General features: G+C 33.5%; 1 pseudogene; it reads right to left on the bottom strand.

Annotated features, from left to right (window-relative positions):
• Positions 1-5859: 5859 nt before the first annotated feature.
• Positions 5860-6627, bottom strand: LOC116144875 (annotated as a pseudogene).
• Positions 6628-7092: the final 465 nt, after the last annotated feature.

Below are 7092 nucleotides of genomic sequence, written 5' to 3'. Positions count from 1 at the left end.
GTCAACTTGGAGTTGGCTGGTCAAAAGTAATTTGTTAAGACTTAAGGGGCAGTTCAGTCTTTTCCCTATGTTCTAAACCTAAATCCGTTTTAGGTTTTGTGCGCAGCTCACTTCTCTCATTTCTCTCTTGGTTAACAGAGAGAGAAACAGTTAGAGGTGCTGTGCTGGAAATCCAGATTCGTCCATGGAATCAACGGTGAGGTAGGTGTGAGCTGTCCTTATTGTGTAGTCTTCTTTTCTCTGTATAATATGTACTGATTTCTGCCTATTTGATCAATGTATGAGTGGTGAGAGCATCTGGGTATACGGGTGTAAAATCAGAGGGTTTTGTATCGGGGTGATGCCTTGGTGTAAAGGGGTGAGCCGATTCTTGTAAGGTTTCTCAAACTCATAGTGAAGTTATTTTTCTGGTTGCTCTGAAGAGTGGATGTAGGTAATCTTCAGATTACGACCACTATAAATCTGGTGTTATTCTTCTTATTTTGCTTTACTGTATAATGTTTTCTTTTGTGCTGTTTGGTTGAATGAACATTGGGCTACTGCATGATTACACTTGTTTTGGGTCTTATTTACAACAATATCAATCATACATATTAGAAAGTTTAAAATGAGAATACATAATAAAAGTAGGCCATATGGATATTTGTTTAATAGTAATAACATAAGATGAGCCAAAAGTAATATGTGGACTGTAGATAAAGCTTATTCTAATTCTATCCCATGTTATCATAACCCGAGAGAATATACAGAAGTATATTTGATTATACATATAAGTTTCTAAGATTTTCCGTTTTCGGCCAACCTTAGAGTTAATTTTATATGGATTTCCACTGAAATTTTGTCCTTGTTAATTAAAAAAATATAGTTCATTTCACTTCTGATGCAGCATTTGGTGGATATATATAACAGTATGCCAGCTTTAGGAGAATCTCCCTAAATCAATTCCATCAGGTAGGCTTACCTTTAGTACACTTGCAAAGTTGCAAGGACAAGAGCTTTTGATTTTTGTTTAACTTTTTTATTAATTTTTGTTGCTGATTATGAAAAAGGTTTTATAAAAAATGTTTTCAGGAAACACCTATAACTCACGTCGTTAAATGTTTTAATCGACAAAGATCGTCTACAATACTCCATGATCTCATCAATCTCTTTAATTCTATTATTTTGTTATTACACCATCCAATGGGTACAAAGATCTTCCCCTATGAATCTCTTATCTCTTTGTATGACAAAATGTTGTAGGCCATCCTATTTTTTGCCACGCATTCATATGCGATATATTTAGCCTTATTGCAATCTAGGCATGCCCATATATTAATTAGCCTTTTTCTTGTGGTTATAATTAAAGCAACAGTTCTCCGTTGATTCTCAGAAAGATCTCTGCAAACATAAAATATCAAATTGGTAGTTTATGAAAGGACAATGAAGTAAAAAAATTTGATTCAAGTCTCAATACACCACTTATAATGGTAAAATCATAAGAATAATTAATAAGATGAAGTAATGTACTTATATAGTATAATACCATTTATTAAGAAAAGGGTATGAAATCTTAGTTACACTTCACCCATCCTGATTTTGTCCTAGCATTTGGTGACAAGACGAAGATAGATTTTGTTCTAGGATCTCTTGACCTTTTTGGGATATTTAAACAAAAACTTAGGCCATAGAATAGTTTATTAGTTGATCGCAATCTTATTAGCGTGTCCAATTTTTGGCTACAAATTAAAGCAAAAGTTCTCCATTGATTCTGAGAAAGATCTCTACCAATAAAAATATCAAGTAGGTATAGTTCATGAAGGTAACTGTAAGTTAAAAAAGTTGACCTCCATCCATGCGATACAATAGATATCGGTTTAAATCATGAAAATAATACAAGTACTCTGCTTGACTATGGATTAATTTCATGAATCATGAATATACTAATACAAAGTATATTCAAGTTGATACCCTTCATTTTTTGCTATCATAGGTCTGGATCCTAGCCGTTACACAATCCCAAAAACTGGCACAAATACTTTTAAGTTTTACCAAGCATTCAATCTCATGGAGAATCTCCCTAAATCAATTCCATCGGCAACCTTTGCGTGTTTTGTTTATTTTATTTATTTTTTATATCTGGAGGTGTTCGGGTCAGCTTATGCATACCTCAACTAGTATTTCGGGGCCTTAAAGTTAACACCAGGTAAGCCTCCAATGACTACTTTTATTAATAGTCATGAGAATTTGAACTCAGGATCTCTTGAGTAATATATTCAAGAGTCCCAAGTAAACCGTCAAACTATCTAAAGGTAGTGACCTTTACCTTTTAGTGCACTTGTAGGGACAAAAATTGATTTGTGCTTAACTTTTTTTTTTTTCTTTCTTGCTATGATTTTGGATGAATTTAAAAGTTCAGTACATCTTGAAAAGGGTTTATAAAAAAAATGTTTTCAAAAAAATTCTCATAAAATATCTCTTGATATTTATTATTTATTATTTTTTTTGATGGCCAATATCTCTTGATATTATGTTGTGTTACTATCAACTTTACACTATATGAACTTAGTGGGAACTTAATTATCACTAATCAAAACAATCAATTTACAGTGACACTTTAATCACTGGGCAATTGATATTTTTGGATATTATTCAAAAAATTTCCATATCTGAAATCACTCAATATGTTTTCCTATCTTCACCTCATTCATCGTATCTATTCACTTTCACGACTTGAGAGTTTTGATCTTGTTCTTCCACAATTTGGTTTTGATTCATACATATATATTATGAAAATTTTTGATGATCGATGAACACTATTTTGTCGCGAAAAGTACAATTAGTGACGCAACCTCTCTTCATTAAATGTTTAATCGGGAAATGAGTATACGTACTCCACCTTCATCTCATCCATCTTCTCTGTGTATCTTCCTGTTACACTATCTCAAATGGGCACAAGATCTTCCTCTAGGAATCTCTTATATCTTTGTGATACGAATGCTTAGGCAATGCCCTTTTTGCCTATATTAGCTTTTCTTCTCCTAATGACTCAGAAAGACTCTGCAAATATAAAATATCAAATTGAGTTTATGAAAGTGACTATGAATTTCATAAAAAGTTATCTCAAGTGCTGACCATTTATTATTGATTAAAATCATAAGACATATAATAGATAAAGTAATTATCACTTGTGTACTAGGATTTCATATGTTTATGGATAAAGATTTGCCAATTTGATAAGTGGGGATAAAATTCTTGTACTTTTGCTAATAAGGTATTATAAGAAAACATCTCACGCATGCATCAATCTGTAGGCAGCTCAATGATGTTCATTAGACAATCCCAATTAGCTTGGTTACAACTTAGGAATTTTAATTTCGAAGCCAATATATATTGTTCTACTTCCCACTAGAATTAAAAGTACTGTGCCGGTGCAGACCAGTGTAGGAAACACAATTTTTACGTCTGGCGCCTTTCCCAATGTAAATTTGGCCTACCCTCGTGGGGCAATGTGCATCGACGCAAAATCTCACTGCCCTCTTGATCTCCCAGGATCAAGAGCGTCAAGCACAACACCAACACCAGGCTCGTCTCCAACAATGAGACTTAAATTAACAATCAGTCTTAAATAATATAATACCATTTATTAAGAAAACAGTATGAAATCTTAGTTCCACTTCATCCATCCTGATTTATTCCCAGAATTTGGTGACACAATCTCAGTAGTTATAAAAAGTAGATTTTCTTCTAGAATCTCTTAATTTTTGTGATAAACAAAATATTAGGCCATAATCTTTTTCCCATGCATGGAATAGTTTAACTTAGTCTGATCGCAATATATTAGCAGGTCCAATATATTAGCCTTTTCGTTTGGCTGCAAATTAAAGCAACGGCTCTCCATGGATTCTCAAAAGGATCTTTGCAATATAAACTATCAATTTGGTAGTTCATCAAGGTAATCTGAAGTTAAAAAGTTGATCTCCATCCATTTGATTACACTGCCAGGTTTAAATCATGAAAATATAATACACAAATTAAGTACTCTTTTTGTACTACGGGTTAATTTCAAGTGGGGATTAATTACTGTACTTGTAACTAGGATATCATAAGAAAATATGCATAATCATCCACTTGTAGGCCTTAGTCCTTTAATATATTTTGATTTTGTAATCTAATTACATGATAAGAACTTAGCATTGGGAGCCATCACATATCAATAGGAATATAAATTGTAAGGAGACAAGTTCTCTATCATTGAAGTTGTCCATTTTGAGGGCTGCCGACAATTCCAAGATAACGTGTCCATATATATAGATTTTTTCTATAGATCATAATTCGACGATTGATAGTATCATGATCCAATGATTCAGATTCGTTTATATATATATATTCTCTTAGTAACTTTAGTTTCCTTAGATAAATTTGCTCAATACTCAAAAAGGTAAGTTATTTCTCATGTAACATAATAATTGAGAATATGTCTCATATAACCCATCCCACCTCACCCTCATTTTTTTTTTTTTTTTTTTTTTTAATTAAGTCCTGGATCCTAGCTGTTTACAATCCCAGAAAAATAGGCACAAAGACCCTTTGCCATGTATGCAATCTTAATTCATCTCAGCATGCAGTCAACATGTAATATATTAGCCTTTTTTTGTGGCTGCAAACTAAAGCAAAATTTATTCATGGATCCTCAGAATGATCTTCCTAAATAAAACATCAAATTGGTAGTCCATTACAGGTAAATAAGAAGTTAATTAAAAATTTAAGTTGATCACAATCCAAATTAATAAAGCAGGAAAATATTTATCCTTTTTTTAAAAAGTTAGTTTTTATACTTTGTTTTTCCTAGGCCAACAAATATTAAAGAATTAAATTGTTTGCAATTGTTGAATGTATTGCTGTTTTGATCCTTATCTTATGGGTTGGATTTCACTGTGTGTGTGTATTGGGAGAGGAAGAGCTTATCCTTTTGTGTGGAGAATAATTAATTAACGAACTTTTTGGAAGCACTTTATTATTAGTGCTTCATGATCATGCTAGGCACGGTTGTTATTCTACAGTTTTGGCTAATTAATAACTAATAATATCACTAATTAATATATGGAGGTCTTAATATATGATGAGCTGACCAACATTTTGACTGGTCATAGATTTTACCACATTTTAACTGGTCATAGGTTGGTTGGGGAGCATGTTTAATATTGTTCAACGTGTAGTTATGTAAAGCTCAATATTTTACCAAATAAATGAAAATAGATGCCCACAAAAGATACATATATTGACAAATAAAAAATAAATAAAAAATTTGTATTTGTTATCGTCAATAAATGACCATTAGTGTGGATGATCCATGATAATTTCCATCAAAATTGATGTATGAAATGATATCTTTAAAAGTTCAGAAGAGTGTTTATGGGACCTTTGATTTATTCGCCGAAGAAAGAACAAATATACCAATACCAAGGGCATTCCAATAATTGGAGAAAGTCACCCATATTAAAATTAATTATGAACCGAGATAATTAAACTATCTTTGTACATCAAAAGAAGGGATAAAAATTAAGAAAATTACATGCACAATAAACAAAGAAGCTCTTTAGTATAGCAACTTGTAATTAAGAGTTAAATGTAATGTTTGAGTGCTAAAAAGTGAAAGAAAAAAAATATTAATTAAATAGATCTTGACGAATCAGCTCGACACCCATGTAAGATGTAACCAAATCATTAAAGCTCAAATAATACTCTTAATTTCTACTTATATATTCGTAATTACAAAAAAAAATTAAACTGTTTTCTTCTACATTTTTCACTGACTTTTTACTGGCCAATTCTGAAACATTTGAGAGAATTCAAAGTCACTTAACTTTGATGGATCTCCTAATCAAAATTTTCAGGACACCAATAAGTAATGCTAATTAATTTGCCAAGAAATTGCTTTGCCATCTTAATCAATATGACCAAATAAATAAACCAATCAAAATCGTCAAACTTAACATAGCGCTCCATAGTTGTGCAAATTCCTTCAGGTTCCAGGGCCCTGATGCTCACAACTGTTTCCGTGTACAGGCGGCGCAGGCGCAACCGCTGATCCTGACAAGCCTGCAGCCGGCTGGCTACATCCCACAATCTTCTGGCAAGTTTCAATCAGGCAATGCCTGCATTGGGGCAAGAAGAATAGACTTGAGCCATTGTCGATGCAGCGCATGTGGAATCCATGGTTGCATTCGGCAGGAGGCGCACGCGCTCTCCGGGAAACAATTCGGACAGGCATATAACACATTCCGAGTCAATCCTGGCATATTCAGCTCTGCTGAGTACTTCAGTACAGGAAAAGTTTTCAGGGCCTTCTTTTTTATTCCTGTTTTGGGAATTTGAGCTGAGGAATTGGCGGAATCAGAATTGCCAGAGGCGCCAAATCCTGAGCATTTAAATATACATCTGATCAAAGCATTCAATCCCAGTGGCAAATTAAGGCACACAGGAGGAGAGAGGACCATCACGATATTCGAGTCGAAGCTGCTGCTGGTTTCCAGGAATTAGGAGGAGGGAGCAGCCGTAGGTGGGGCTGTTGTTGGTTAAGGTGGTGAATAGAAGCAATTTTCTTGAGGGAAAATTTCCGGGAAAATCCTGGAAAATTGGTGACATTTGAGGGAGTTGAGGGGTTAGAGTTTGAGAGTTCTTGGAGGAGGTTGATTTGCTGAGGGTCGAGGGATTAAGCATTGTATATATAGAGAATTTGTTATTAAAGGTATGGATCTCCACTGAGGTTTGATTGATTATTATTATTTAATTTTGGTTTGTATCAAAATGATTCTTTTTTTCCTTTTGGTAGATAGCTAGCTGCAGCAGAAAGTGGCGGTTGCTTTCTATGAATCAAGATATCTTGAACCCACTAGCTCCCCAAAAACATTAAAATTAATTTGTTAAAAAAAGAAAAAAATTCTCAATCTGAGATGACTTGAAACTGTGTTTTACCAATTCAAGATGTTTTTACAACATTAATGCTCTCTAATTTATGAGTCAGATTCAACTCAAGTTAAGCATACCCAGCTCACGACAATTATTGAGCTCAGGTCGCATGAAACTCATCTGCTATAGCTCTATTGAAAA

This window comes from Pistacia vera, unplaced genomic scaffold (assembly GCF_008641045.1).
Source record: "Pistacia vera cultivar Batoury unplaced genomic scaffold, PisVer_v2 Contig459, whole genome shotgun sequence".
In the NCBI taxonomy this organism is placed as follows: Eukaryota; Viridiplantae; Streptophyta; class Magnoliopsida; order Sapindales; family Anacardiaceae; genus Pistacia; species Pistacia vera.
This window is presented reverse-complemented; position numbering and strand designations above follow the sequence as displayed.